Raw genomic sequence first — 12,569 nt, 5'->3', positions numbered from 1 at the left:
TAGCGGAAGTAGCAAAAATAAATATAAGCGAAAAACGGCCTAAGCGGGAATTGAACCCGAGACCTACAGTTTACGGATAATGTTAGTAACCAGTTGAACCCAGCAGGGCCGTGCTGAAAGGAATGAGGACCAATAATATTTATACTTAAGTTGGCCGAAATTACCACTTAATATAAATAGGAATTTAAGAGAGAAATTGCTATTTTTCTTTAACGAGAAAACTTTTCTCTCCTCACCCTAGCCACACGCCGAACCCCCCCTCTTCTCCTTCCTTCTCTCGGCGCCAACACCCAAGCAAGCCTAGGGTTTCATCCCTAGGGCCATAGGAGTGCCTTCCGGTGACATCTCGGACACGAGGACGCTCCCCTCCGCGAGAGGAACACGTAGACGCGAGAAGATCGACGAAGGGACCTTCTCCACCGGAAACTAGCGCTTAGATTTGTAAGAAATCTAGCACACGAGGTAAGTGTTGGAGTGTATACTGAAAGCCTAAGCTTTGTAAACATTCATTATGAATAAAGAATCACATTTGGTCTAATTGTCTACATTCGTTTGTAGTTGTTCATTTAATTTATATTGTAGATAACATAGTATGTGGTGTCACATACAGAAGATGATGTTATCAGTACCTTATAAATTATAAACAGAAGCTCACGACTAAAATGGAAAGGAACAAACCATTAGAAGGTCGTAGTGTAATTAGGTATTAGTTTATCTTGACTATATAATTACACTAGTACACTCAGAGTGTATTGAGTAGGACCATTTTGTTGGAGTGTATACTGAAAGCCTAAGCTTTGTAAACATTCATTATGAATAAAGAATCACATTTGGTCAAATGGTCTACATTTGTTTGTAGTTGTTCATTTAATTTATATTGTAGATAGCATAGTATGTGGTGTCACATACAGAAGATGATGTTATCAGTACCTTATAAATTATAAACAGTAGCTCACGACCAGAATGGAAAGGAACAAACCATTAGAAGGTCGTAGTGTAATTAAGTATTAGTTTATCTTGACTATATAATTACACTAGTACACTCAGAGTGTATTGAGTAGGACCATTTGAGGTCGTTTCTTTTATACTGACTTTGTAAAGGAACAAAGACCTCAGTTATTATGGAAGTGTGTGCTCTTAATCCTAATATAATAACAAGCACATATGTTTGATATTTATTTTTTTAATTTATCAATGGGTGAGATTTAGTTCGATGAATCAATAAATCCGATAAGTTGGGAAATGGTATCACTCATAGTGTGTATTGTTGATTATAGAAGGAAACTGTGTCCTAGTGATACTAGGTTGATAATGTCCTCAAGAGGAGCTCATAAAGATTGTCATGTTAAACCCTGCAGGTGGACTTAGTCCGACATGATAATAAGGTTGAGTGGTACTACTCTTGGACTTAGATATTAATTAAATGAGTTGTCAGGAACTCACTTAATTAGTGGACATTCGATATCTTAAACACAGGGAGACTAACACACTCATAATAAGAAGGAGCCCAAAAATATAATTTGGGATTGGTGCGGTAGTTCAATGATAGTTCTCTAGTGGAATGAATTATCATTGATAAAATTAAGTTGTGTGTTCGGGGCGAACACGGGATGCTTAATTTTATCGGGAGACCAAAACCAATTCCTCCTCTCGGTCCCTATCGTAGCCTCTTATTTATAGAGTACTATACCCACATATACCCACCTTCTATACCCACCTAAAGGGGGCCGGCCAAGCTAGCTTGGGAACCAAGCTAGGGCCGGCCTAAGCTTGGGTTTAAGGTGGCCGGCCCTAGCTTGAACCCAAGCTAGTAGGGCCGACCATAATTAAATAAAAAAGAAATTTAATTTTAATCTTTATTATTATGTGGAAGATATAATTTAAATAGAATTAAAATTAAAATATCTTTCTTGTAAAAGATCTACAAAAGATTAAAGAAAGAGATTAGATCTCTTTCCTTATTTGTAGATTGGAGAGATGTTTTATTTTCTCTTTAAAATTATTCACATGTTAATAAAACTAAAATTATAGATATTTCCTTTTATTAACCATGAAGAGATTTTTAAAGAGAAATTTTATTTTTTAAAATTTCCGGAAACAAATTAGGAAGTTTTAATTGTTGATTAAAACTTGTCCAATTTGTTCTCCAATGATGTGGCCGGCCATTGATTTTAATTTGGGAAATTTTATTTTATTTTTCTCAATAAAATCATGTCAAGGAAATTGAGGAAATTTTATGGTAATTAAATTTCCTAATTTGCCTAGGCCAAGGAATATAAAAGAAGGGGTAGGGGTGCCTTCATGAGACACAACATCTATTATTTCTCTCCCTCTTTTATTCCTTGGTGTGGCCGGCCAACCTCTCCATCTCTTCCTCTTGTGGTGGCTGAACCTCTCTCTCCCCCTTGGAGCTCTTGTGGTGGCCGGATACTACTCGGAGAAGAAGAAGAAGAAGGAGAGAAAGCTAGCATCTCTTGGAGCTTGGTTAGTATTTTGGTTTTCCTCCTTGGTGAAGTTTTTCCTTTGTGGCCGAACCTTGCTTGGAGGAGAAGAAGGTGGTTGGTGGTTTCTCATCTTGGAAGATCGTTGCCCACACAACGTCCGAGGTTAGAAGAGGAATACGGTAGAAGATCAAGAGGTCTTTCTAGAAGGTATAACTAGTAGTTTTTCCTTTTCCGCATCATGCTAGTTATTTATGGAAATAATACCAAATACAAGAGGCTTACGTTCTAGAATTTCGAATATGCTTTTCGATATTGTGTTCTTTTATTTTTTCTTTTCCTTGTGATTTGATTGTTCTTTTTGGTTAACCTAAAGTTATTTTAGGAAATTAAATATTAGCTTTCTATTAAAGGTTTTGTCTAGTCGGTGGTGGTTGCTCCCATATCCAAGAAGGTCATGTGCCTCGCCACGTCAGTACTGGGAACTTTTTATGGAAATTAATATTTAATGGAATTAATAACTTAAGGAGACTTGGGTCGAACGTGTTAAGTTCCGCAGGAGATCCAAGTCAAAACCTAAAAGAACAAATAGATTAAGTTTTGGATCAAACGTGTTAAGTTCCGCAGGCGATCCAAAATTTAATTTAAAAGAACACATGGTAGCTTGGAAAAGGTTCAGACCTTTGTACAAAATTTTTGCACAGTGGAACCTATAGGTTTTCTGAGTAGCAACCAACACATTTGAGGTCGTTTCTTTTATACTGACTTTATAAAGGAACAAAGACCTCAGTTATTATGGAAGTGTGTGCTCTTAATCCTAATGTAATAACAAGCACATATATTTGATATTTATTTCTTTAATTTATCAATGGGTGAGATTTAGTTCGTTGAATCAATAAACCCGATAAGTTGGGAAATGGTATCACTTATAGTGTGTGTTGTTGATTATAGAAGGAAACTGTGTCCTAGAGATACTAGGCTGATAATGTCCTCAAGAGGAGCTCATAAAGATTGTCATGTTAAACCCTGCAGGTGGACTTAGTCCGACATGATAATAAGGTTGAGTCTTACTACTCTTGGACTTAGATATTAATTAAATGAGTTGTCAGTAACTCACTTAATTAGTGGACATTCGATATCTTAAACACAGGGAGACTAACACACTCATAATAAGAAGGAGCCCAAAAATGTAATTTGGGATTGGTGCGGTAGTTCAATGATAGTTGTCTAGTGGAATGAATTATCATTGATAAAATTAAGTTGTGTGTTCGGGGCGAACACGGGATGCTTAATTTTATCGGGAGACCAAAACCAATTCCTCCTCTCGATCCCTATCGTAGCCTCTTATTAGTAGAGTTCTATACCCACATATACCCACCTTCTATACCCACCCAATAGGGGCCGGCCAAGCTAGCTTGGGAACAAGCTAGGGCCGGCCTAGGTATAAAATTGGGTGGCCGGCCCTAGCTTGAACCCAAGCTAGTAGGGCCGGCCAAATTAACTTAAAAAAGAAATTTAATTTTAATTTTTATTATTATGTGGAAGATATAATTTAAAGAGAATTAAAATTAAAATATCTTTCTTGTAAAAGATCTACAAAAGATTAAAGAAAGAGATTAGATCTCTTTCCTTATTTGTAGATTGGAGAGATGTTTTATTTTCTCTTTAAAAATTATTCACATGTTGATAAAATTAAAATTATAGAAATTTCCTTTTGTCAACCATGAAGAGATTTTAAAGAGAAATTTTATTTTTTAAAATTTCCGGAAACAAATTAGGAAGTTTTAATTGTTGATTAAAACTTGTCCTATTTGTTCTCCAATAATGTGGCCGACCATGTGATTGTAATTGGGGAAATTTTATTTTATTTTTCTCAATTAAATCATATCAAGGAAATTGAGGAAATTTTATTATAATTAAATTTCCTAATTTGCCTAGGCCAAGGAATATAAAAGAAGGGGTGAGGGTGCCTTCATGAGATACAACATCTATTATTTCTCTCCCTCTTTTGTTCCTTGGTGTGGACGGCCAACCTCTCCCTCTCTTCCTCTTGTGGTGGCCGAATCTCCCTCTTCCATTGGAGCTCTTGTGGTGGCCGGATACTACTCGGAGAAGAAGAAGAAGAAGGAGAGGAAGCTAGCATCTCTTGGAGCTTGGTTAGTATTTTGGTTTTCCTCCTTGGTGAAGTTTTTCCTTTGTGGCCGAACCTTGCTTGGAGGAGAAGAAGGTGGTTGGTGGTTTCTCATCTTGGAAGATCGTTGCCCACACAACGTCCGAGGTTAGAAGAGGAATACGGTAGAAGATCAAGAGGTCTTTCTAGAAGGTATAACTAGTAGTTTTTCCTTTTCCGCATCATACTAGTTATTTATGGAAATAATACCAAATACAAGAGGCTTACGTTCTAGAATTTCGAATATGTTTTTCGATGTTGTGTTCTTTTATTTTTTTCTTTTCCTTGTGATTTGATTGTTCTCTTTGGTTAACCTAAAGTTATTTTAGGAAATTAAATATTAGCTTTCCATAAAAGGTTTTGTCTAGTCGGTGGTGGTTGCTCCCATATCCAAGAAGACCATGTGCCTCGCCACGTCAGTACTGGGAACCAATTATGGAAATTAATATTTAATGGAATTAATAACTTAAGGAGACTTGGGTCGAACGTGTTAAGTTCTGCAGGAGATCCAAGTCAAAACCTAAAAGAACAAATAGATTAAGTTTTGGATCAAACGTGTTAAGTTCCGCAGGCGATCCAAAATTTAATTTAAAAGAACACATGGTAGCTAGGAAAAGGTTCAGACCTTTGTACAAAATTTTTGTACAGTGGAACCTATAGGTTTTCCGAGTAGCAACCAACACATTTGAGGTCGTTTCTTTTATACTGACTTTATAAAGGAACAAAGACCTCAGTTATTATGGAAGTGTGTGCTCTTAATCCTAATGTAATAACAAGCACATATATTTGATATTTATTTCTTTAATTTATCAATGGGTGAGATTTAGTTCGTTGAATCAATAAACCCGATAAGTTGGGAAATGGTATCACTTATAGTGTGTGTTGTTGATTATAGAAGGAAACTGTGTCCTAGAGATACTAGGCTGATAATGTCCTCAAGAGGAGGTCATAAAGATTGTCATGTTAAACCCTGCAGGTGGACTTAGTCCGACATGATAATAGGGTTGAGTGGTACTACTCTTGGACTTAGATATTAATTAAATGAGTTGTCAGTAACTCACTTAATTAGTGGACATTCGATATCTTAAACACAGGGAGACTAACACACTCATAATAAGAAGGAGCCCAAAAATGTAATTTGGGATTGGTGCGGTAGTTCAATGATAGTTCTCTAGTGGAATGAATTAACATTGATAAAATTAAGTTGTGTGTTTGGGGCGAACACGGGATGCTTAATTTTATCGGGAGACCAAAACCAATTCCTCCTCTCGATCCTTATCGTAGCCTCTTATTAGTAGAGTTCTATACCCACATATACCCACCTTCTATACCCACCCAATAGGGGCCGGCCAAGCTAGCTTGGGAACAAGCTAGGGCCGACCTAGGTATAAAATTGGGTGGCCGGCCCTAGCTTGAACCCAAGCTAGTAGGGCCGGCCAAATTAAATTAAAAAAGAAATTTAATTTTAATTTTTATTATTATGTGGAAGATATAATTTAAAGAGAATTAAAATTAAAATATCTTTCTTGTAAAAGATCTACAAAAGATTAAAGAAAGAGATTAGATCTCTTTCCTTATTTGTAGATTGGAGAGATGTTTTATTTTCTCTTTAAAAATTATTCACATGTTGATAAAATTAAAATTATAGAAATTTCCTTTTGTCAACCATGAAGAGATTTTAAAGAGAAATTTTATTTTTTAAAATTTCCGAAAACAAATTAGGAAGTTTTAATTGTTGATTAAAACTTGTCCTATTTGTTCTCCAATAATGTGGCCGACCATGTGATTGTAATTGGGGAAATTTTATTTTATTTTTCTCAATTAAATCATATCAAGGAAATTGAGGAAATTTTATTATAATTAAATTTCCTAATTTGCCTAGGCCAAGGAATATAAAAGAAGGGGTGAGGTTGCCTTCATGAGATACAACATCTATTATTTCTCTTCCTCTTTTGTTCCTTGGTGTGGCCGGCCAACCTCTCCCTCTCTTCCTCTTGTGGTGGCCGAATCTCCCTCTTCCATTGGAGCTCTTGTGGTGGCCGGATACTACTCGGAGAAGAAGAAGAAGAAGGAGAGGAAGCTAGCATCTCTTGGAGCTTGGTTAGTATTTTGGTTTTCCTCCTTGGTGAAATTTTTCCTTTGTGGCCGAACCTTGCTTGGAGGAGAAGAAGGTGGTTGGTGGTTTCTCATCTTGGAAGATCGTTGCCCACACAACGTCCGAGGTTAGAAGAGGAATACGGTAGAAGATCAAGAGGTCTTTCTAGAAGGTATAACTAGTAGTTTTTCCTTTTCCGCATCATGCTAGTTATTTATGGAAATAATACCAAATACAAGAGGCTTACGTTCTAGAATTTCGAATATGTTTTTCGATATTGTGTTCTTTTATTTTTTCTTTTCCTTGTGATTTGATTGTTCTTTTTGGTTAACCTAAAGTTATTTTAGGAAATTAAATATTAGCTTTCTATTAAAGGTTTTGTCTAGTCGGTGGTGGTTGCTCCCATATCCAAGAAGGCCATGTGCCTCGCCACGTCAGTACTGGGAACTTTTTATGGAAATTAATATTTAATGGAATTAATAACTTAAGGAGACTTGAGTCGAACGTGTTAAGTTCCGCAGGAGATCCAAGTCAAAACCTAAAAGAACAAATAGATTAAGTTTTGGATCAAACGTGTTAAGTTCCGCAGGCGATCCAAAATTTAATTTAAAAGAACACATGGTAGCTAGGAAAAGGTTCAGACCTTTGTACAAAATTTTTGTACAGTGGAACCTATAGGTTTTCCGAGTAGCAACCAACACATTTGAGGTCGTTTCTTTTATACTGACTTTATAAAGGAACAAAGACCTCAGTTATTATGGAAGTGTGTGCTCTTAATCCTAATGTAATAACAAGCACATATATTTGATATTTATTTCTTTAATTTATCAATGGGTGAGATTTAGTTCGTTGAATCAATAAACCCGATAAGTTGGGAAATGGTATCACTTATAGTGTGTGTTGTTGATTATAGAAGGAAACTGTGTCCTAGAGATATTAGGCTGATAATGTCCTCAAGAGGAGCTCATAAAGATTGTCATGTTAAACCCTGCAGGTGGACTTAGTCCGACATGATAATAAGGTTGAGTGGTACTACTCTTGGACTTAGATATTAATTAAATGAGTTGTCAGTAACTCACTTAATTAGTGGACATTCGATATCTTAAACACAGGGAGACTAACACACTCATAATAAGAAGGAGCCCAAAAATGTAATTTGGGATTGGTGCGGTAGTTCAATGATAGTTCTCTAGTGGAATGAATTATCATTGATAAAATTAAGTTGTGTGTTGGGGAACACGGGATGCTTAATTTTATCGGGAGACCAAAACCAATTCCTCCTCTCGGTCCCTATCGTAGCCTCTTATTAGTAGAGTTCTATACCCACATATACCCACCTTCTATACCCACCCAATAGGGGCCGGCCAAGCTAGCTTGGGAACAAGCTAGGGCCGGCCTAGGTATAAAATTGGGTGGCCGGCCCTAGCTTGAACCCAAGCTAGTAGGGCCGGCCAAATTAAATTAAAAAAGAAATTTAATTTGAATTTTTATTATTATGTGGAAGATATAATTTAAAGAGAATTAAAATTAAAATATCTTTCTTGTAAAAGATCTACAAAAGATTAAAGAAAGAGATTAGATCTCTTTCCTTATTTGTAGATTGGAGAGATGTTTTATTTTCTCTTTAAAAATTATTCACATGTTGATAAAATTAAAATTATAGAAATTTCCTTTTGTCAACCATGAAGAGATTTTAAAGAGAAATTTTATTTTTTAAAATTTCCGGAAACAAATTAGGAAGTTTTAATTGTTGATTAAAACTTGTCCTATTTGTTCTCCAATAATGTGGCCGACCATGTGATTGTAATTGGGGAAATTTTATTTTATTTTTCTCAATTAAATCATATCAAGGAAATTTAGGAAATTTTATTATAATTAAATTTCCTAATTTGCCTAGGCCAAGGAATATAAAAGAAGGGGTGAGGGTGCCTTCATGAGATACAACATCTATTATTTCTCTCCCTCTTTTGTTCCTTGGTGTGGCCGGCCAACCTCGCCCTCTCTTCCTCTTGTGGTTGCCGAATCTCCCTCTTCCATTGGAGCTCTTGTGGTGGCCGGATACTACTCGGAGAAGAAGAAGAAGAAGGAGAGGAAGCTAGCATCTCTTTGAGCTTGGTTAGTATTTTGGTTTTCCTCCTTGGTGAAGTTTTTCCTTTGTGGCCGAACCTTGCTTGGAGGAGAAGAAGGTGGTTGGTGTTTTCTCATCTTGGTAGATCGTTGCCCACACAACGTCCGAGGTTAGAAGAGGAATACGGTAGAAGATCAAGAGGTCTTTCTAGAAGGTATAACTAGTAGTTTTTCCTTTTCCGCATCATGCTAGTTATTTATGGAAATAATACCAAATACAAGAGGCTTACGTTCTAGTATTTCGAATATGTTTTTCGATGTTGTGTTCTTTTGTTTCTTTCTTTTCCTTGTGATTTGATTGTTCTCTTTGGTTAACCTAAAGTTATTTTAGGAAATTAAATATTAGCTTTCTATTAAAGGTTTTGTCTAGTCGGTGGTGGTTGCTCCCATATCCAAGAAGGCCATGTGCCTCGCCACGCCAGTACTGGGAACCTTTTATGGAAATTAATATTTAATGGAATTAATAACTTAAGGAGACTTGGGTCGAACGTGTTAAGTTCCGCAGGAGATCCAAGTCAAAACCTAAAAGAACAAATAGATTAAGTTTTGGATCAAACGTGTTAAGTTCCGCAGGCGATCCAAAATTTAATTTAAAAGAACACATGGTAGCTAGGAAAAGGTTCAGATCTTTGTACAAAATTTTTGTACAATGGAACCTATAGGTTTTCCGAGTAGCAACCAACAATTGGTATCAGAGCTAGGGTTTTGCCTCTGTGTATTTGGTATTTAGTTTAATTATGCACATGTCATACATAATTTAGGCAGGTTAATAGTAGGATGTGCTAACTTTGTGGATGCAGGATCCAACTATTATGGCTTTTAGTTATTATGTGTGTGATTGGACCCTTGGACATGTCAAGGGCATTTATCTGTGTGTGCATGATTGTATTAAAATACAGCAGGAGATGTATTTAGTTTTATTAGGATTTTATTTTTGATCTAGATACATGTACATTCCTTTTATGGAATATAGGATCAAAAATGTAAAATTCTATTTATGTCGCGAATCGAATCTTGCAAAGCGTGGAACCTTCTAAGGACCAGAGGCGCAGCAGAACTAGGAGCAAGATGGATACGACAGCTAGACCCGGTGGCGTTGGCCAAATATGGCAACAGCTTGGGATGACAACACACGGAGGACAACTAGAGATAAAAGGCATAATAGTTGAAAATTAGATTTTCTATTTATTGATTTTATATAGTGTTGTGTGTGCATGTTAGTTTACAAGTTTAGTAGGCTAGCATAGTTAAAATTCCTCATTTATAAATAACTAAGTGGGAGAGGGATTTTTAAATAAATCCCATGGTCTCCATTACTGGTTTGTAAGTGATGCAAACAAGCTTGCGCGTTGGCTCTGAGTGCCTTCCTCCATAACGGATGAGCTTGTTTGTGGATCACTAGAACATACTTCCGTTTTTGGATGACTATAGGAAGTTAATTAAGAGCGTGTGATCTTCCCCAGAAAGGGCATAATCTTATTAATGGACTTAGTGTCAAGTAATGGTATACACTTAGACACATCTAATAGTATCCTCCCCAACGGAGTCACTATTATTATTTGTGTGACCAAATAATACCAACTATTAATTTTATTTGTCAAAAAGTTAGGTTGACAAGATAATAAAATTAATGGGTTAAAACCCTCCTTTTACAAATGTTGAATTTGTATACGTCCACACTAACGTGGCATACAAAATTCACGGTGTGATGAGGTGTTGGTTAATTTAAAATAGTATTGTTTGAGGAATCAATATTATTCTAAATTTAGAGTTCTGACCAAAAGTTATTTGTGATTCTTAGGATGACTTTCAACCCACTGTCCATCATACTTCAACAAAATAGACTTACTGGACCTAATTACATAGATTGGAAAAGGAACCTGGACATTGTTCTGACTGCTAAAAGCTATAAATTTGTACTGACTGAACCTTGTCCTGATGCACCCACTGGTGAATCTACCCAAGAGGAGATTGAATATCATAAGAGATGGGTAAAGGCAGATGAGATGGCGCGGTGTTACATTTTGACTTCAATGTCAAATGTATTGCAACATCAGCATAAAGATTTACCAACAGCTTATGATATTATGAACAATCTCAAGGAACTCTTTGGTCATCAGGATAGGGCTTCTAGACAAGAAGCTATGAGAAAGATAATGACAACCACCATGCAAGAAGGTACTCCTGTAAGGGATCATATCCTAAAGATGATGGCTTATCTGAACGAGATACAGATCCTTGGAGGAGAAATTGATGGGGAAACCCAGATCGATATGATCCTCCAAACGCTACCTAGAAGTTTTGAGCAGTTCCGCCTGAACTATAATATGAATAAGAGGATTTATTCATTAGGGGAACTACTGACAGAACTTCAAGCAGCAGAAGGATTATTTCGTCATAATTCTCAAATTCACTATGCTGAAAATGGTTCTACTTCTAAACCGAGAGGAAAGAAGAAGAAGAAACAAGCTGGTTCAGCAAAGAAAGTGAATAAATCTCAGAGTACAGGATTTAAAGCTGGAGTGAAGAAGCCCAAGGGCAAGTGCTTCATCTGCAAGCAAACAGGACATTGGTAGGCGGACTGTCCTCGTAGAAACCAAAACAAAGGTATATCTCATGCTCTAGTTGTTGAAACATGTTTAGCGGTGTTATCTACCAGCACCTAGTGTGTAGATACGGGAGCCACTGATCATGTCTGCAATTCTTTGCAGGGGTTCCAGGAAACCCGACGACTATCTGAAGGGGAGATTACCGTATACATGGGCAATGCTACTAAGGTGGCAGCTGTTGCAGTGGGAGACGTCTACTTATCTTTTAGTAGAAATAGAAATTTGATTTTAAGAAATTGTCTTTATGTACCCAGTTTTAGAAAGAATTTAATTTCAGTTTCTAAACTATTTTTAGATGGATATTCAGTTTCTTTCAGTAACGATGTAATTATTAAAAGAAATAAAGTGATTATCTGTTCTGGTGCATTAGTTGACAATTTGTATACTTTAAATCCAATTTCTTCCACAAAGCAAAACATGGAAATTTATAATTCATCTTCTAACTCTAATAAGAGAAAAGAACCTTCAGAAATGAACCAAGCATATCTTTGGCATCTAAGGATTGGTCATATTAACTTAAGTAGGATTCAGAGGCTTATAGCCGATGGACTTTTGGGTTCATTAGAGTTGGAAAATTTTCCAACTTGTGAATCTTGCTTGGAAGATAAAATGACCAAGAGGCCTTTTAAGGCCAAGGGGTATAGAGCCAAAGAAGTGTTAGAATTGGTTCACTCTGATTTGTGTGGTCCTATGTCTGTCCAGGCAAGAGGAGGTTTTGAATATTTTGTCTCCTTCATAGACGATTATTCAAGATACGGATATATTTACCTAATGCGCCGCAAGTTCGAGTGCTTTGATAAGTTCAAAGAATACAAGGCTGATGTGGAAAAACGATTAGGTAAAAGTATCAAGACACTACGATCTGATCGTGGTGGCGAATACCTCTTAGGAGAGTTTAGGAATTACTTATCGAGGCCGGATTCAATCCCAACTGTCTGCACCGAACACACGAATTAGGTGTAGCGAACAAGGAATAGGACTCTTATGGAGATGGTTAGATCGATGATGAGTTATTCGAAATTACCAAATTCTTTTGGGATGATACGAAACAAAGAAGATATCGCTTGAACTTAGTACCTTCTAAATCAGTTTCTTCTACTCCCATAGAATTGTGGAATGGGCGAAAC

This window comes from Zingiber officinale, chromosome 2B (assembly GCF_018446385.1).
Source record: "Zingiber officinale cultivar Zhangliang chromosome 2B, Zo_v1.1, whole genome shotgun sequence".
NCBI lineage: Eukaryota > Viridiplantae > Streptophyta > Magnoliopsida > Zingiberales > Zingiberaceae > Zingiber > Zingiber officinale.
Note: the sequence above shows the minus strand (reverse complement) of the source record.